This window comes from Podarcis bocagei (assembly GCF_964188305.1).
Source record: "Podarcis bocagei genome assembly, chromosome: 10".
Classification (NCBI taxonomy): Eukaryota; Metazoa; Chordata; class Lepidosauria; order Squamata; family Lacertidae; genus Podarcis; species Podarcis bocagei.
The window spans coordinates 39631432-39652550 of record NC_138135.1 but is presented as its reverse complement, the minus strand read 5'-3'; the positions used below and the strand labels follow the sequence as shown (position 1 = coordinate 39652550).

Here is a 21119-nt window from a genome sequence, read left to right as displayed (position 1 = left end):
GGCATTTCACAAGACACCCACAAAACCTTGGAGTGGAAGAGGACACATTGCAAGGCAGCTAAAGGACCTTTGATTTCTTTTTCCTCTACTAGTCTATCTTGCACCACCTAACACACAAGACTGTACAAAAAGCAAGCAAAAATGAAAGAGCATACTTCAAAATAGTATGTCTTGCTGTAAAGCCAGTAATGTAACCTAAACCTACTTTTGAAAGTTCATTGAGGCCAACTTAGAAAAGAGTTCTGAAAATAATGGGTGACTTCAGAGCATGTCACACAAGCTCTGCAGAGCTCACTCTAGTGTAAGTTTACACCAGTGATCTATTTTTTACAGATTGGTCTCATGACAAGTTAGTGTGGGTTACATGATGGGCCCACGTGGCCAGGTGTCAGTTTTGGCTTCTGCATCGCTGAAGGAATTCTACTCAGAAGAGCTGAATTATATAACTTGTGTAAATCAATCCCCTCCTACAGCATCCCAGAAGCTAGTACAAGCAAAGGGAACAGACTTTAAGGTCATAACCACCTTTTATTGATCCACTGAAAATACTGCGAAATTACTGGCACCCCCAGTCTTCCCCTTTTCACTGCCCAAACATACCAAACAGAATACTAAGAAAAATGAGTTCTTCTGAGCGACTCACTCACCTAATGGTTCCAATCTAATACCCAGAAAAACAGGGAGAGCAGTTCATTGACAAACATCCCACCAACTGCATACTCAGGCAGAGCTATATTGAGAGAAAACATTTTCTCCTGCTAATAAGGAACACAAGTAAATTAAGCTGACATCACTCCAGTCTTCCCCAACCTAGTGCCCTCTGATCTGCATGTTTTAAAGATGTTTCTAATGTTCTAATGTGTTTTTAAATGTTTTTTTTTAAAAAAAATTGTACTGAGCACCTTAGCAAAGAATGTAATCAATGTAATAAAGAAATATATTGTTGGGCTATAATTCCCATCATAACCTGGCCATGGGAGTTATGGTGAACAACCTATGGAAAGCACCAGCTTGGAGAAGGATATATTAGTCAGTTGAAATCAATGCGTTTTTAAATCTGAATTCTCCACAATGTAGTTTGCATATATGTGCAGGTATGGAGAGAGAGACAGAGAGATAATGAGGGCCATGGTATTGACTTTGTGGTGATGTAAGAAATTTATGACGTTAATTCATCATTAATCTGGATGTTAAAATTGTTCTTATTTTGATAATAATAAATTGCATTAACCCAATGGGTCTATGTTTGTATCTTGAAAATGTGAAAACTTACGTTTCACAATAAAAAATAAATGCTGATGGAAATTTAACTGTTTGTTTTGAGGTATGTTGTCTCTGCTCTTACTGTAACAGGAACTATTCAACATTTTGAATTTCCAAATAATTAAAAAGAAAACTTTAAAGATAAACCTTTTTCATCTTGGGATAAAAAGAGAAAGAGACATAATAATTTTTATCTCTGTTTTTTGTGACCTTATATGTGTGATGGACTGTAAGAGATGGTGCTATGGCTTGGGTTTTCTTATATTTTATTGTTAAATAAGTAAATAAAAAGAGCAGAAAAATGAGAGATTAACCTTTTCAGGAAGTATACACTTGGTGTACTTAACTGTCCTTCCTAAAAAAAAATACAGCCATATGTATGTTGGTGTTTTGGTAATATATACATTTACTTAAATAAACATATTTCATAACTTCAACTAACATTACTCTTATCAAATAATAATTTAAGCACTCAATAAGAACAATAAAAGAATCCATGCTATGAGAAAAAATATAAATACTTACATGAATAAGCTACTTCAGTGTAACACTGGGGTGGTGTCATGGGAGCCTGTGACCCTCCCGATGTTGTTGGAATCCAATTCCTAGCAGACGCAGCCAACATGAGCACTGAGCAAGGATGATGGGAGGTGGAATCCAGCAACATCTGGAGGACCACATGTTCCCCATCCCTGATGTAACATTTCAGTATATGCCCGCTTACAGATTCACTTCACAACCCTTTGGTATGAACATTAAAACATTGGGCTTGATGGATTATATGGATAATCTTTGATGGCCAAAGGAAAAATGTAGATCAAATATGGATGATAATCATGATGACGATGGAGTTTAAAATTGATTTTTAGATTCAAAATACTGCATAAGTGAATTTAATTTTGACCTCCGTGACCTTGCGGTTTTAAAGCTGCTGGCACTGCAACAAAGTTGCTAGTCCCTAAAATTATATTGTTTGAGGTTTCCAAGAAGATAATGCTAGCTGTTTCCTACTTTAATGTACAAAATTGCAAAGGATGCTGTAATTTTAACAATCATGTCTGGATTATAGGATATCATAACAAGACATGGTAATTATAAATCCCTTACAGTGGAAAAGTTAAGGAAAAGGCTATTGAGTAAAGTTCCATTTTCAGCTACAACCAGCAGATTTCTTTTTGTCTTCTATTCTTAATTTTCATTTATTTTTTCTTCCTATCCTACCTTCAAATCCTGACATTAGAATAATGTGGCTCTTGGCTGGGGACAGAATTTAATGGACACCATTGAAACTTCCAAGCTAGGCACTTAGTGTCTTGGGATCTTCTATGTAAGGCTAGAATGCTATATAGCTTTTGTGTGCACACGTCACAGTTTATGTTTAAGCACTGGAGCAACTGAATTACAAGAGAAGCAGTGCCATCCTTAACATTAGGCAGAGTAAGGTACCCACCTTAAGTGGTGGATGCAGGGCAGTGATTGACGCCCCCTCAACCATCCAGTCCCAGGTGTGTCCTTAGAGACAGAAGGTGGGTCTGCCCAGCCAACTATTTGTCCACCTCCCCAGTTGCCGGGGACATCCCTCTTGCAGGAGGCAAGGCAGGGACTGGTTTATGTAGTTTTCCATCTTCTGCAGAGACACCCAGCACCTGCATGGAGGGAACACCTGCCAGGTTCCAGAGCTGTCCAGAGGAGGGCAACCAAAATGGTCAAAGGCCTGGAAACGATGCCTTATGAGGAACGGCTAAGGGAGCTGGGCATGTTTAGCCTGGAGAAGAGGAGGTTAAGGGGTGATATGATAGCCATGTTCAAATATATAAAATGGTGTCATATAGAGGAGGGAGAAAGGTTGTTTTCTGCTGCTCCAGAGAAGCGGACACGGAGCAATGGATCCAAACTACAAGAAAGAAGATTCCACCTAAACATTAGGAAGAACTTCCTGACAGTAAGAGCTGTTCGACAGTGGAATTTGCTGCCAAGGAGTGTGGTGGAGTCTCCTACTTTGGAGGTCTTTAAGCAGAGGCTTGACAACCATATGTCAGGAGTGCTCTGATGGTGTTTCCTGCTTGGCAGGGAGTTGGACTCGATGGCCCTTGTGGTCTCTTCCAACTCTATGATTCTATGATTCTAAGTTAGTTGGCCCCTCCCCAGCATCAAGCTTAGCATTCTCCAGACTCTTCGACTCTTCACCCTTTGACCAGTCCTTCCAACAAGTCATCTTGGGATTCATGACACAGTGGATAGGAGGGGAAACACCTGTAATCTGCAAACACAGGTCCCATAGTTTCTCCATTCACTGAGCATGGCTGACTCAGAAGCTTCAGCAAGGGCTGCTTCCAGATGATCTGTTTATTGAACAGTCATCCAGATACGTTTCCAGGGAGATTAGATAATGTAGACTATTTAATGAGCATTCATTCTTGTTTATGGGGAGGCTAGAGCTAGACAACATTGCATCAAGCAAATGTTCCCCCACATTTTCCAGTGCATTTCTCCATCGCTTTCCAATTAGATCTACAAGAGCTCCCAGTCAACTATAACCGTGTAACCAGAATTTGCTGGTTTATGATTGAATCCCACCCAAAAAGCAACAGTCTAGATGTGCCCAGGGAATTGCTGGTTGGGTATCATCTGCATGGAGGTCTCCTTGGCTAGTGTGGCTGTTGCAGTTCCCTTGGTAGCAGACTGACTCCCTGCCTGACATTTTTCAAGGTCACCACTTGGTTTGCTGTGGGCTCGAGTTTAAAAAGAGAACACCATGCAAGGAGGCAACACTGCCATATCTCTACGACTGATTAGAGAACCACTGCCTATTGACCTTTGGCATACTGCCTCTCAAAACAATCTAGTTATCATAGCTAAGAACAAGTGATATTATACTCCAAGATCCACATTTTCAAGGCACCTCAGTGCTGGGGTTGATTATTAGGTCCTATATCACCATTCACCAATCTTTGGAGAATTGTTGCAGCTCAGTGGCAGAGCATCTACCGGTACTTTGCATGCAGAAGAGTCCATGTTGGAATTCTCCAACATCCCCAGGAAGGGCAACAGAGGGGGTCCTCTGCCTAAAACTTTGGAGAGCCACTGTCAGCCATTGTCAGCAGTGGTGAGCTAGATGGAACCAATGGTCCGATCCAGTATGAGGCAGTTTCATATGATGTTCCCCTAACATGATGTGTTTCAGATGTTTGGACTGCAATTCCCATCAGTCCCATTCAGTACAACCATGCTGGCCGGGGCTGATAGGAAGTTGTAGTCCAAAACAGCTAGAGGGCACCAGGTCGGGAAAGACTGCCCTATGTGCTTATGAAATGCTTTAGTCTTCATTTATGTATATGTTTTTATTGTCCTTACCTTATTTTCCAAGGTATTCAGGGTGGCACATGTGGTTCTTCCTGTCCCCATTTTATCCTCACAACAACCCCTGTGATGTAGGTTCAGCTGAGAGACAGTGACTGGCTCAGGCCATCCAGTGAGTCTCATGACTGAGTGGGGACTGGAACCTCCATCTCCCAGGCCTTAGTCCAACACTCTGACCAATACACCACGCTTGCTCTCACTGAGAAACCTAGTACATTCGTACCTTGGAAGTCAAACGCCTTGCCAGTCAAATGTTTTGGCTCCCGAACGTTGCAAACCCAGAAGTGATTGTTCCGGTTTCTGAACGTTCTTTGGAACCCAAACATCCATCACGGCTTCCAATTGGCTGCAGGAGCTTTCGGAACGGATTCCATTCAACTTCCAAGGTACCACTGTATTATAACGTATTACATGAAACCTAACACCTCAACTGACCTAACACCTCAACTGAGCTTTTCAGAAGATTTCTTCAGAGCTTTTCAATTTAATTAACTTTCAATGACTTGTTCTTCAATTGTCGGTCAAGGTGATGTTTCTCTTCAAAAGTGCAATCTGGGAAATTTAAAGCCAAGAGGAGCCTGGTAGCTACTATAATAGAAAATAGATTTGTCACACCCTTATAATGCCATGCTGTGCGCACTAACTTAGAAATAAATCACACGGAATTCAATGGCACTTACTCCAAAATCAGAGAATTGTGTAAGATTGCAGACTTAATCTCACTAAATTGGGTAGATTGTTTTAATGGTCTTATTCTATCCTATCTGAATGTTGTATAATTAAGCAAGTATTAGTAATGGGTGAAATCTGTCAAGGATCTGAAATTCCTGGGGAATTTGTGAAATCAAGCTTTACTAAAGGTTCACACCACCTTCTGCTTCCTGTTTTGCATCTGGCAGATATGCAACACATACAAAAAAAAGATGCATTGGTATTCTAGGATTTCTATTCTGGATCCTGTCCAAAATCTACAAAACAAAAGATCCTGAAATAGAAAAATAAATAAAGCTGGGAAACTCAAGTCACAAGATTCCTTCCATCCTAAAGTTTACACGTTTTCTTTTTCCCAAGCTTTGAGCTGAGTTTCAGAAGGAAACCGTGTCCATGCCAATACAGCACTATCTGCCTTCTTATATCCCTTTTATTTTAAGGCATTTAATTTGTTGTTGTTGTTCTCATCAAGAACAATATATAACCACTCAGTTATGCCAACAGTTATTTAGTTTTAAAAATCAGGTGCTGCTTAATACCTCAAGCATTAAGCCGTATACACTAGGAATACAGGAGGGCTATAGCGTAAAGTCAGTTAAAATTAATTAGGGTGGGGAAAACATACCGAAAATGCCTGCTGCTGTTTTATTTTGGGGGATTTTTTAAGTCTTTACCAAGTACCAGAAGTTCCAACAGGGAATTCTACAGAATTAGATCCACAGGACTGAAAGCACAGCTCCTGGTGGAGATGACCTGTGCATATATAGTCAGGGACGCGGACTTATAAAAAATATTGGGGGGGGGCGGGAAAGCTCATGAATAATAAATAAGCTCATGAATATGCAAATAAAGTGGCTCCGGCCCTAAATAGGGCAAGCCACGCCCCCCCAGCCAGCCGATTGGCTGGCTGGGAGGTGTGGCCAGTCGGGATTCCCCTGTTCTCGCGGGATTTCCGGCAGTGCCTTGGCAGTGGCGGTGGTGCTGCGAAGCAGCGAGGCAGGAGCCCCCGCCCCCGGGGATTCCCTAATCTCGCGGGGGACGGCCGGGGCTCTCCGATTAGGGCGCGCGGCTGGCTGGCTGGCGAAGGAGCAGGTGGGGAGGAGGCGGGGGACGGCGGCGGCGCTCTGCTGGAAGGGCGCCCGAGATTATTGGGGGGGGCTGAGCCCCCCAAAAAAAATTTTTGAGGGGGCTCGAGCCCCCTCAGGCCCCATGGAGTCGGCGCCTATGTATATAGTTAACCATCGGGAAGGCTATTTCTCAATGGTGTTTGCCTGCAAAACTGAATTGAACTGGTGTCTCATGCTCCACCACCGAGGGACCCTACTTGGGCTCAGAGAAATGGACTCAATGCCCTTTTCCAGCATGTGCATCCTATTTATCCCACAACTCCACAGAAACACTTGGAATCAAGTATGAAAGCTCTGATAGCTTCACAAATTATTTTGGATAAACCCGCGTGATGTGGAGTTGCCAGGGCAGTACACAGGTACGCATGACCTATACACATCTGGGTCTGGATTTATGTGTACATATATGCTTATGTCCATCTAGAAAATCCATGCTCTTGGGCACTGGGGAGTGCATGGGAATGAAATGCAATCAGTGTTTTCACTCTTTTTGTGCATTATTTGCTGTATTTTATTTATGTGTTCTGGCTTGTTTTGTAAACTTGGGTAGTGTGCATGCAGGCTGAACGTTGACCTAATAAGAGTGGCCAGGCTAGGGAGGTGGTGCTGAGAAGCCACCCTCTTCCTGACACAGGGCTTGCCCACACTTTCACTTGTCCCACTGCTTTCCCCCAGGGAAACCAGCTCTTTACCACTGAATCAAAGCAAACGTGCCTGGATGGTGTACATGTGGGGCAGAGTGGCAATGAGGTTGGAGCTGTGTGGGCAAACCACTAGTGACAATTCAACACTCCCGTCAATGCGCCTACCTTGACCTTGCCTCTTCCAAGCCCCTGCACTGTTCAGACAGTGTCAGGAGGACAGCTTCACAGCACCACAGCACTGTGGTGGCAGGGCAAACTTTGGTAATAAGCCGCCTGGCCATTTGATGTCCTCCCCTGAGCCCTCGTGAGGCTCTGGCAGGGTCCTAGAGCCCTTCCACCTCCTTCCCAAAGTTGGGTAAGCACTTACCAGGCTTTGAGAAGGAGGTGGAAGGACTCTAGGACCCTGTCAAAGCCCTCATGTCTCCTTCCCAAAGCCGGGGAAGGGCTTACCAGGCTTTGAGAAGGTGGCCTCCTTGGCTGCCCACCTGGTGCAACCGTACCACTGCCCTAAATCTGCCTCTAGTGCTGGTCTGCCCTGGATTCTAGCAACTACTGTTTGAGACTTTTCTCATATTTGTGTATCGAATGATAGTCACTACACTGCTGTCTTATTTCCAGTGCCACCAAACCTGGCTACTTTCCAGTTAATTCTTAACTGCCAACCTCATGTCCATTAATGTCTGCCTTCATCCCCGCAAGCCACCCCATGCTAGTATATTCCAGCAAAAGCTTGTTACGGGCTTAGCGATTGAGCCTGCGACTCCCTTCCAAAGAGATTTTAAAGAACTGTAACCTCCAGATAATCTTGAAAATGTAAGTTGATCATTTACAGATGTTTAACTTCGCAAAAAGATTTCCACTGGCTTTATGTTCAAAGGTATTTATAGAATTTACAGCAGAGGCTGCCCAGCCTCTCTGTGTGGGCAGGCAGGGTGCAGGCAGCAGCCTGAAACTGCCACATTTGCCTGCAATCACTTGCCATTCCCCAACCTCCCAGCTTCTCTCTCCTGTAGTGATAGTACAAGGAAAGCAATAAAGGATTCAGTGCATTGAACTGGATCCCACCCTCTCACAGACCCTGCTGTGGTGCAAGAGACTCCAAGGTTCCTGTGCTTATCCAGGGTTCAGGTTCCTTGCAATGAAGGTCAATGGAGACAGTGATAGGATATGTGATTTTATTTACACCTATATACAACCTGGGCCTAGGACAGAAGGGCTCACAGTATTAAGACTCCAACAGATCTTGCCTCCCACTAGATCTCTCAGGAGTCTCAGCTCTGGGTCCAGCATAGAGCAAGACCATCCTGTGTCTCCAGCTTCCAGTGTCAGCTGAAACTCACACCCACACAGCTCCTCTTGGACCTATTGCTCTCCATCCTAGGATGACATGGCATTCAGCCACATGAAATGGGGAAAGGTCCACCAATTTGTCTCTATAGCAACAGGGCAACTCCTGTCCAACCTCTTTGGACATGTAAATGGCGGGACTTAACTGGCCATCTAAGGCCAGTTACCAAGAAACTTGTCTGGCTGGTTCAGCAGCCTCTTACACTAGTTTCTTAACCTCACTGGGTACAGGATCACAAGCCTGGAAGGCACCCACAGATATCATCCAGACAGACCCCCCCCCAAAAAAAACACTTACTGTATAACAATACTTTTACATGAAGAGGAGCCTTGTTGCTATTGCATGGACAGCATAGTATGTGTCTTCCATTTCTTTCTTCCTTCCTACATACTGTATTGGAATAACTGTTCCAGGAAACTACTTGATGGAATATGGTTCCAATAGTTATACTGGTTTCCCTTATTTGTTTTAACTAGCCTATATTTTACAATAATTTTTACTGTTCTGCCGTTATCTGTGCTAAATGATGGGTACTGATTGTGCTTTTATAATACTCTGCTTTGATTGGCCATGATGTCCCCAAAGCTAGCATATAAATAGTATAATAAACAAATGAACTACTTTTAAAAATGATTCTGACTGGTATTATTTTGCTACATTAAAACTTAACTGTTGTCATTATTATTACCAAAAGTTTACTATCTTTACTGTCTGTTCCGATATGGGCCTGCTGTGGTAGCATTATCCTGAGCAGGGGACCCCTTCCACTACCACCAGCTCTCAGTGTATTATGCTATCTATGAAGAACTCCTGACCGTATGTCTTTGCCGCTGCAGTTAACAGCAGCTTAAGGCAGTGGCAGAACTTCATGCTCCGGCACCGGGGGGGGTGGAGAGCAGGCGGGGGCGTGGCTGGCACACGTCCTGGGGGGGTGGTGCTCCGCCTGCGGGGGCGTGGTGCCCAGTGCGGGGGGGCAGCCATGATGGCACCACACAGGGATCATTGTGCTGGGGGCGGTGCGCTCCCCCTGCCCCCCTCTTCTTCCGCCAGTGGCTTCAGGATGGGGTGACTTGCATCTGGGAATTGATGTAGGGACAAAGAATTTCCCTTTCTGTGCTGGTCCCGGGGGCTAACCGAGAGGTGAGGTCCGAGTCCAGTCTGAGGTCGATGGTGCAGTATGGAGGCTATCCGTCAAAGCTGTAGCTGGGTCCAAGGCAGGGAGTCGGGTGGGGTCAGGAACTCTGGCAGAAAAGCAGGACAGGGTGCAGGCAGGAACAGGCTAGGAGAGGCTGGAGGGTTACCGGACCCAGAGGCAACCTCAGCTTCCCCTGACGGGGCTGAGAGTGGAGCACCTGCAGGCAAGGGGCCAGAGCAGACTCAGCTGGTGTCTGCTCCTGAGGATCCAGCACAGGTGAGGACCCTTCAGGCTCAGGCCCCAGCTCCGCTGGTTCTGGAGGCGGGGACTCCTGTGCAGGCTGGGATTCCTCAGGTTCAACCTCTGAGTCCGAATCCCAGGCCATCACACTTTCCTTCCTTCTCTCTCTCTAACACACACACATATTGTGGTCCCAATGCAAAACAGGGCTGCTTTTTGGCTTACTCGGTTGGGTGGCTTGTAAAACCTGACCCTAAATGAGCGAACCAATCCTTCACAAATGGCCACTCCTGCTTTTTCTTGCTTATGCAAAGGCACTGACCACCACACACACACACACATACACCCCGCTCTCTTGACATGCGCAAATACTTGCTGACTGTCTCCTTATGCTCAGGCATCTGCTGTCATCGCTGGCAGGTTCTGGCTCCAATGTTGTTCTTATAGGGAAAGCTATGCAGCTTTTTATTTCATGACAAATGCCAGTGCCTCTTGTATACAATAACAGCCTATTAATAATCCCCAATAGCTGTAGCAATGGAGTCAGAACGATGCCACCAGAACCAAAATGGTAACATCTGCAAAGGCAAGCCAGACCCATTTTCGCTCTATGTGCTCACACAACTGGCTCAGTCTGCAGGACTTGCACTGTCGTGTCATACTCATTTTAAACTTGCAAGAGATTGGCCGTTTGGTGTGGCAGCACCTATGCTCTGGAACAGCCTGCCTGTTAATATCAGGCCTTCATTGTATTGCTTTTGATGCCTGCTAAAATACCCAGGCATGTAATTTAATTGCATATATTTGTTTTCAAAACTCTATTTTATCTGTGTTTTTATAATTTACTTACATCTAATGCTTTTCAGGTCTGCTTTTATTACTATTTTTAAAACCAACGCTTTCTATATCTTGTTTATTGGATTTCTTACCCACTGCAAAGGAGGGTTTTACCATTTGAGGTAACATTCTTCTGATGTAAATTGATCTAAGTATTTTTAATATTGCATTATTACACTATTTTATGTAAATCAGGCTTCCTCAACCTTGACCCTCCAGATGTTTTGAGACTACACTTCCCATCATCCCTGACCACTGGTCCTGCTAGCTAGGGATGATGGGAGTTGTAGGCCAAAAACATCTGGAGGACCGAGGTTGAGGAAGCCTGATGTAAAAGGTTCAGATATGTAAGTTTTTAAAATTATTACTAAGCAGCACATCAGTCTTGGGGAACTTCCAGACCTGCCTGCATCTGTGCAAGTAGAGCAGGGATCAGGACTCTGGGCGGGCAGGCAGCACCAAGCTCAAGCTCAAAAACTTTGGATTCAATTAAAGTTTATTTTAAAGGTCCCATTAAACAGAATAAAGAGGCATTCAAAGTCAGTACTGTTGGGCATAATATCAACTTATTGGAAGTTTCTGTTACCTTGCCACAGCTTCAGTTCACACCCCATCCTGATTCCAAATGAAAAGCGCAAGACTCAGCTCCAAAGCTTTAGTTTCGTTCCAGCTCCAGACTCATGTTTCTTCCTACCTCACTGTGGACTCTCCCCTGAGGTTTGCTCCCCATCCTAGTAAATATCCACTGCCAAGTCAGTAGCTTTGCTGTAATCCAATCTTCATCTTCTTTTGCCCCAGGGTACCTTTTAGTCCACAGCAAAGTGAAATGAGATGGGTTTTTAGCAGAGCTTGCCCAAGACATTTTGCTGCCTGAGGCAGAAGAACAAACAGCATCCCATCTCTCCACCGAGTCAAGGTGCGTAATACCCAAGGCCACACAAGTTATTCCGAAGCAGAAAATCCCACAAAGCACCTCTCCAAACACAAAAATACAATAATAAGAAATTAAATCGGGTACAATTTGCTGTCCTTTCGTGACACTCATGTTTTGCTGCCTGAGGCAGCCGATTCACCCTCTCCAACATAACACCCAGCCCTAGTTGTTGACCTGCGCTTTGAACATGCCTGCGTTCACCAACAGGGTCAAGCGGGAGGCTTTCTTGGAAGAATAAAGAATTAACTTAATTCATCCACTGGGAATTGCGACTTTATTGGCAGTTACACTTTGGAGGAGGAAAGCTACATTATGGGACCTGACATATTTTCTAGGCTACGGCAGCATTACAATCAGACCCACATTTTAAGATGTGTAAACTGTCTGAAATTAAAAGCTGCTATTCAAGCACATTCAGATGCTGAGAATGGTGTGTGTGTGAACTAATCTTCCCCACATAGTCCTTCCTATACCTTGTCCTGGAAAGGGAAGGCAGCACTATTGTTTCATTATTCAGCCAGCTTTCCTTTCTTCTTTTTCAGACCAAGAAAGGGGGAGGGGGAAAACACACAGAATTCCTCTCTTGCCTATTTACAAAACACACCACATGTTACTTTTCCAGATTTCTACGATGTTTGCACTTGCAATATATGAGATAGGGTGTTGACGCAGCCCATTGCAACCATTCCTTTGCACACCTCCCACTCATTTCAATGTGATTTGCAGCAAACAAAAAACCCAATGAATAATGCCCATTGCTTGCTTCATTGCAGGCATTGTCAACACAGGAAGCTGTATTGTACCAAAGCAGACTATTGGTCCACCAGCACTGTTGGCTTCCCAGGGTTTTAGGAAAGAGGTTTCCCAGCCCTGCCTAGAGACAAAGCAAGTGCTCTATCACTGAACTGAAGAGCTATGCTTGCCCTCCACACTAGAACTTTTCAGAAGTCTGAGCTACTATGTTCCAATTTATGACTATATTTTAAATAGAGGTCATTTCCAGACTGTCAATATTTTGCAGGAGGAAGTCAAGTGGATACTGAAAATGTAGATTTGTGCAATTAAAGTAGATTAAAGCACTATCTATCACCTGAGGGGGGGGACCTCTGAGTTTTTTTGTTAGAAAACTGCTGAGGAAATGCACTGGACAGTGTGGGATGAACAAATGGGTAATGTGAAGATGCACAAACATCCCACAAGAAAAGAGGATGAATTCTCGTTAACCTCCCCGCAAACAAATCAGAACAAATAGTCTATAAAGAACAAAGTCTAAGCTTCACGAAAGCTTTGTTCGAGGGAATCATGATGAATGTTCAATTCACAGATCATTTGGAGGAGCCTGAAAATTCGTTTCACTATACTGTAATGGGGAAAACTGTGACCAGACAATATTCTGGCCTGCTCAGTCCAGGTCCTGTTGGTGGGAGCCCCTGCTTCCTCTCCTTGGGGATCTTAATCTAGGTGAGGTAGTAGGGATCTGGGATCTGAGCTTGGTAATGGACTGGATGAAGACCAACAAACTGCATCAATTCACATAAGATGGAGGCATTGTTCAGGTTTGCTCTGTTTCTGGCCATTTATGTGAAATCCAGCCCGTCTTGGTTGCCCTTCCGCTAGAAGAGCAGGTCTGTGGGTGCTCTTAGATCCAGCTGCATCACAGGAGACACAGGTGGCCTCAGTGTTATGGAGCATCTCATGCAGCTTAGGCTGATAATACCAACTCTATCCGGACAAAGAGAGCCCTATGACTATCCATGCTCTAGTAACTCTATGATTCTCACCTCCCAGCTGCATTTCTGCAATGTGGAGCTGCCTTTGAGGACAGACCAGCAATTACAGCTGGCCGAAAACAGAGCAGCAAGATTGTTAATAGGGGCTGGCAGATATCAGTATATTATGCCAGTGCTTCATCATTTTTTATTTATACCCCACCCATCTGACTAGGTTTCCCCAGCCACTTTCCAACACACATAAAACATAAAAAGTCAACCATTTAAAACTTTCCAATACAAGGCTGCCTTCTGATGTCTTCTAAAAGTTGTGTAGTTTTTTTTATCTCCTTGACATCAGATGGGAGGATGTTCCATCATCTGCACTGGCTTCCAGCCTGTTATCAGGCCCAATTCTAAGTGCTGTCACTAACCTTTATAATGAAAGCTTGAGAGCACCTCCTCCCAGGTGTACAGTGGTACCTCAGGTTAAGAACTTAATTCATTCTGGAGGTCCGTTCTTAACCTGAAACTTGAAACTAACCTGAAACTAACCTGAAACCTGAGGTACCACTTTAGCTAATAGGGCCTCCCACTGCTGCTGCTGCGCTGCTGCTACGCGATTTCTGTTCTCACCCTGAAGCAAAGTTCTTAACCCGAGGTACTATTTCTGGGTTAGCGGAGTCTGTAACCTGAAGCGCCTGTAACCCGAAGCGTCTATAACCCGAAGTACCACTGTACCTTAAGTTTTTTATTGGAAGCCCCATCTAATGTGGTGTGGCAAAGGGGGAGGGTCTTTCCGGTGGTGGCACATTGGTTAAGAATGTCAGAAGAGTCCTGCAGGATCAGGCCAATGGCCCATCTGGTTCAGCATTCTGTTCTCACAGTGGCCAACCAGATGCCTACGGGAAGCATGTGAGCAGGGGCAATAGCACTCTCCCCGTCTGTGACTGCAAGCAGCTGTCATTCAGAAGCATATTGCCTCTGACAATGACAGTAGAACATAGCCATTGTGACTAGTGCTAGCCATTGATAGCCTTAGCCTCCATAATTATCGAATGCTCTCCCCAGAGACGCGGGTGGCGCTGTGGGTTAAACCACTGAGCCTAGGGCTTGCCGATCAGAAGGTCGGCGGTTCGAATCCCCGCGACAGGGTGAGCTCCCGTTGCTTGGTCCCTGCTCCTGCCAACCTAGCATCTCGAAAGCACGTCAAAGTGCAAGTAGATAAATAGGTACTGCTCCGGCGGGAAGGTAAACGGTGTTTCCATGTGCTGCTCTGATTCGCCAGAAGCGGCTTAGTCATGCTGGCCACATGACCCAGAAGCTGTACGCCAGCTCCCTCGGCCAATAAAGCGAGATGAGCGCCGCAACTCCAGAGTTGGTCACGACCGGACCTAATGGTCAGGGGTCCCTTTACCTTTACCTCCCCAGAGATGCTTACCTGGCATCTGCATTAGTGGGGCATTTTCCTCACTCCTCCAGGCTTTTAAAATCCCATGCTTTTAGAACTATTTTGTCTCCAACTTGATGGTTTATAAGTGCCGCTTACTGCTTTTATCTCACCTTGTAACGTTGCATGCTTTTAAAATTAATTTTACACTGGTGTTGCTTTTTACACGCTGATTGTTCTTAGTAATCTTGACAGTAATTTTATTTTATGGGTTTTAAATGGTGAACCGCCTTGACCAGATTGAGCCATACAGAAATCCATCTATAAATAAAGCAAAATAAAACACAAATTATTCTTAAACTGGGTTTGAAGTGGACACCCCTTCAAGTAGGAGACTGCCCTCTAACAGCCCTTCAGCTACCACAGGACTGTGCTCTGCAAAGGAGGTCTCAGCGCAGAGCTAAATAGATCAATCATCTGGCTCTAGGGCTGCCAATCTTTTTTCAGCAACTCCTCTCCCTCTCTCCCCCCACCCACCATGTCTTTATCTACAGATATTAGCAGGTGATTATGCTTCTCTCCATGCTGTGAAAAGCTTAACCTGGTAACTTTTGCAAATCAAGCAGCTGTTAAGTCACAGGAGGAGGCCAGAGTGACCTGGACATGATAAAGCCAAGCTTTTTCTTTCTTTCCTCTTTTTAACTTTTGCAGCATCCTCCCTCTGAGCTATTTCAGAAGTCTACCAAGTTTTAAAAGCTATCTGCTCTTTGGTGCAGAAAGTTGCTGCAGAGCAAAGTGCTGGTTGGACAGAGGCCAGCCTCTGCGCAATGTTTCTCGCCCTTGTGTTCACAGCATGTTCTATTTCTGAATATAAAACAGAGTATAAAAGCCCCATGTAGGTTTAGAGCTGCTGATATCATCATACCCTTACACCTGTTCATCCGGCCTTTAGATCGAAGCAGTTGCAAAGCTAATGAATGGCATCTAAACGGTGCTGGATAAAAAAAACCTCACACTGACTCAACTCTCCTCATAACATCACAAAAAGCCTGTGATCTGATAGATCTAATCTAAAGGGTCTGATCTAATAGGCAAAGATATGTTATTGCAGTAAGTTGTCTGAAGTGGATGCTTCCTCATGGTTCTGTGAGTTCTTATTCCATTCACAATGTCACACAGCTGCCTTCTCTGAGGGACATGCCAATTACATCATATGATCCCCAGCGTGGTGGCAGCGATCAAGCAGGAAAACGTACTGGCAGACATGCTCTCCGGCACTGGGGCGCCCGAGAAGGCAGCCTGGGAAGGCTGCACACCGCCTTTCGTCAGGAAGCAGGAGGAGGACAATGACCGGGAGCAGGGCCGTCTTTAGCAGATGCAGAGGCCACGCAGCTTCCATTCTAAGCCTCTGCGGGGATCGCTCTCCTCCTGAGGTGGCTTGGGAAGGAAGCTGCATGCCCACCAGCCATATAGTTGGCGGGGCGCAGCTGGCGGGTGTGCAGGGAAAGGGGAGGCTGCCAGCAAAGACGCATAGCTCCCCCACTCACTGGGCGCCCCTGAGAGGCTGCGCCCTGGCGCAATGAACCACTAAGACCAATGGGAAAGACGGCTCTATATGGCACTTGGGGAAGCCTAGGAAGGCCTCAACACCAGCACCTGTAGCACAATACCCAAATGTAGCTAAGGAAGAAGGGAGCCCTTGCTGCTGGGGAGTTGCTTTATCACATTTCCAGCTTTCCGGGCAATGGGTGAGATGCATGCCACACTGCGCAAGAAGGGGCAGCCATGGACCTGCAAAAGACCTCAAGTTTCACAAAATCAATTGCCCTTGCATCAAAGTTGATGAAGGGTGGTTTTAAATGAATCAAATCAGGGTAGGTGCTGCAGCAAGTAAAGGTTATGTCATAATAAGCATGTGCCTTTAAGGCAAAAATTAGAAAGCTACTGCATGGCCTTCCAGGTGTTGTCAGATTACAGCTCTCATCATCCCTAACCATTGGCCATGTTGGCTGGGGTTGATGGGAGTTGGAGTCCGAGAACATGTGGAAGGCCTGCTTTAAGGTGCCACAAGGTTCTTTGCTGTTTTGCTAAAACCTAGGGCAGTTTTGTTCTGTGTCCTATCATGCTCTCAGTAACGCCAGCCTCAGGCAGAATTCTTTCTGAATTCTGCAGCTGTAGTTGGACTGTAGTTTCCATCCTACCTGACTGGAGCTGATGAGAATTAGAGCCACACCTGGAGGGCCACAATTTCCTCATCCCTATCCTTAACCTCTAGACAGATTTTGTCCAACAAATGACACCCTTTATGCCAAAGGACACTTGGAAAGTGTGAGCCTCTGACTTGCCTCACTTCTTCAATCATCAAGGTTTTTCCAGAGGTTTCTGCAAACCTCCTGTTGATTTTACGGCATAGGAGTTAAAGAAAATGCTCCTGCGAGAGTGCTTTATTCATTGCCTAGAAATTCCAAATGCTCTCCATCAACTGTGTGCTTTTAGCAATCTTGTCATGAACCTTTAAGTTTCCATGTTTTGACCTTCAGCGCTTATCTGATATCTCTTTGATATTGTGCATAACCACACATGGCTGCTGGACAACTGTGTGCTGGTGCCATCAGCAGGAATCCCATCCACAAGATGAAGACGAGCTATGCCATTGTCGGAGGACTGAGCGTTACAGCATCTGAGAGCCTTATAATAAGGGAGATAACTAAAAAGCTTGGATATAAAATCCAAGGACACATAGTATGTAAACAGACTGTGATTTGACAAAATAGACCTGCTCCTGGATGAGAGGGAAACTGAGAGGCGTACGTTCAAGCAGTGGTTTAAAACTAACTTCCCACGTGGCTTCATGCACAGTCTGGCAAGTCCAACTTTAGTAAATGGTCAGCTGTATCCACTGTTGTGGAGTTAAATGGGCTACTGCTACTAATCAGAAGCAGGTGGCAAGATAATGGTTACTACATTAACCTCTAGTTCCTGGGCCATGTCAGTGATTTATTAAAGATACCAAAGGTCCCAAAGTGGAAAGTTTTCTGTTTCCTTCCCATCCAGTTCTAGTTAAAATGAAGCTATTAATGATTACAAACCATTTGCAGTGTTTCCTAGTAAAGCGCTTTAGAAGGCTGATCAAATGATCCATAACTCTCTTGTTAAGTTGGTGTCAGGTCTCTTATCTTTGAATGGCAGATCCACACTATATATTTAAAGTATACTCCATCCACATTTAAAGCACATCCCCCAAAGAATCATGAGAACTGTAGTTGGTTAAGAGTGCTGGAAGCAGTACTTCTGTGGAGGGAAAGTACAGTTTCTAGGATTATTGGGGGGTGTCATATGCCTTGTGTGTTGAATATGCTTTAAATGTATAATGTGGAGACACACACACAAAGGGCATTTTAAAGTCAACTAATTCAGATTTTATGATGAAAATTAGCTGGTTGTGAGTGGGTCTTCCCTTTTTATTTTCCTTTTTTAAAGAAGTTGAACTATTTTCTGTTGTGTTGTGAGTAAATGCAGCAACGTTTGCTGTTAGTAACCTGAACCAGTGATGGTGGGGATAGGCAGAAAGGCAACCTATTCTTCCTCCTGATGGCTAGTTCTTGAGTGACAGTTTGTTGCCACATAGATTGTGTTCTCAGGTTCTTTCCTTCTTTCTTTCTTCCCTCCCTCCTTCCCTCTCCATCCAGACTTCTTGCGTCCTACTGCGTTTGTGCTCAGAATGCGGCCGGTGGGGAAATTTTATTTATTCATTATTACAGTCATATTCCACCATTCCTCTCTCTCTCCCCCCCCCAACTCCATTTTCTCATCACAACATCCCCATGAGGTAGATTAGGCTGAGGAATAGTGACTGGCCCAAGGTGACCCAGAGAGCTTCATGGCCTGGAGGGGATTTGAACCGGGATTCAACACTCCAATCTAACCGGATCAGCACTCTGAGCTGCTGTTGTGATTAAGTCTATGTAAATTTGAGCGGCTTGAAATGCAGTAAGGTCATTTGCCCGCACTGTTTCATGTCACATTCTTGCCTTGCTGTACACACCAGAGAGGGGTTGGAGATGTCTTCACCTGAGGCCCATTACCTGATTTCTTCCCTCATGCCAGTTCACTGAAGCTGTCATCTGCGCATGTGCTATCATTTGCACATGTGCAACAGCTGTCTGAAATGTACACACCTCAGCTTAACTGCTGCTCCCATTTTCAAATTGACTGGAAGCTGGTTTGAAGGGAAGCACATTAAACAAGAGTATTTCTCAAGAAACAACAGGATGCATGTGGATTGTGGCTAACCTTATGTGTGCTTGGCTTCAAACACCAGCAGTGGAAGCATGCTGGAGCTGGGGTAAGCAGCAATGTGTATACAGCCACAGTCTATTGTTGTAACCTCCTCAGAGCTGCCAGAGTGGGCAGGCTAACTGTCCAAATAAATAAAAGAAACGTAGGAAAGGTTATTTTTAAAGAAGCCCTTCCCCCAACTCCCACACCACCCTCCTGCTGATCAGATCTCCTTCAGCTACGTAATCCCTGACTTTTAAATGCCTGGACTTCTCAATTTTCCCATCTAAATAAAGATACAGGCATCCTTCAACAATAACATACATTCAGAATCATTTGTGCCTTCCACTAAAATTTTACCTTATCTTTGTTTTCCTTGGGGAGGGAATTTAATTACAGTGTTACATAAAATGAGTATTTTGTTAACATTGGAAAGAGGCTATGCTCTGCATTAAGCTCCAAACAAGTCTGTGTTTACTGTACATAATTCTTTTTCCAGCTGTTCCCTTACTCATTAACAAAGTAAATTAGATATTTCTTAAACCAGCACCTTACTTTGTTGACTTCATCGAAATGCAGAACATAATGGACATGGAAAATTACTACCCCAGAAGATGTTCAGTTATGGTGACTTCTTCAAATACTGTTATTATCGTTTCATTGGGAAATCAGTTATGACTGCCACAGAACCATACTAAAAAAACCACCTAAATCTGTTCCTCCGGTGCCTCTTGTTACATAAACAGAGAAAAAGGGTGTACATTGTAAAATACACAGCCACTGTTTCACTGTTAATGTGGAAAACACTAAGCATCTTCACACTGGAACAGTCAAGTATGTGAAAACAAGTTTTGCTCCCTACATTCCAGTCAAGAGGAAGAGACAGCTAGATGAGGAAGAACCCCTTCCCCCATCCCCCAATGTTAGGGGAATGACCTTCCCCATGTTAGGAAGTGGTTCACTTGGCTTGCAAGGTAGCTAGGTCCACTGCAAAGTCTAGTACTGTACTGGAGAGTCTGAAATCAGTTGCCCTCTTAATTTGCCCACAGGTGTATTGTTGTTTCTTTGTAATCAGTTTTATACTTGTAAACCACTTAGAAACCATTTTACCAATAAAGCAGCATATAAATCAATAAACAATATTTTTAAAAAATTGTCTAGACTTAGTATAGCTAGAGCTTTTTATTTAAAAAAATCTCCATGATTGTCCTTCCAAAAGAGGTTCTATTCCAGGCGCTAACCTGGTTGTGGATTTAATGCTTGCTCCATCTGCTCAGAGGCTGAAATTAGTTGGCAGATGTGCAGCCTGATCCTATGGACATTTATTCAGCAGTAGGACATAAGGTGTAGTAGTAGTAGTAGTAGTAGTAGTAGTAGTAGTAGTAGTGATAATTTTTTTATATACCCCCAGCCACTCTGGGCAGCTTAAAGCTTGATCATAAGATTGCACCCTTTGCTTGTAAACTTCTTGGTGCTGTACAAAGTGGTCTAAGCAAAGGGTGCATGCAATGGTCATCATAATCATCATTCTTGTCCTCGTACCAAAAAAAAGGCGATCCACTCAGACTTTGTCAGATGCTTAAAGTAAATACGGTAGAGCACTGCATTCAATTTTACACAGGTACATTCAATATGTGATTAAGTGTACTCTGTACTCGTTTTTTTAGGTTAGTTCACATGTTTCCTTTTAAATACACCATGTGTACAATCATTCCCACAAGCATTTATACATGTGTACAAAACCCTTGTACCTGTGAACAGCATAATGTGTGAACTACTCTACTGGAATCAATGAGTTATATGTTAGCTAAGCATGACTAAGTTTGGATCCAACCCCATGAATGACACTGAACTCAACCTCCTGTTGGTCTTTGGCTGGTGAGTTTAGATTCAGAATACTGATATTGACTATAAATTCTTGTCTCTCTGCACAGTCTTTCATCAGGGCTGCTGTCCGAAAAACACACTCTCCTTAGGTTTTCTTAACATGTTACATTTATATATCTTATTAACTGAGGGAGGTTGCTATGGTCGTCTTCCCCCCACCCCACCCCGAAACCAAGAGAGATGAAAAGAGCCCTGATTTATAGCTAAAAGCAACTGCTTTGGATAAATGCACATCTACATAGCTGTTGATTTAATC

General features: G+C 44.3%; 1 long non-coding RNA gene across 1 annotated transcript in view; it reads left to right on the top strand.

Annotated features, from left to right (window-relative positions):
* Positions 1-21119, top strand: part of LOC308596143 — a 76945-nt gene that overhangs the window by 31387 nt on the left and 24439 nt on the right. The window lies entirely within an intron of this gene.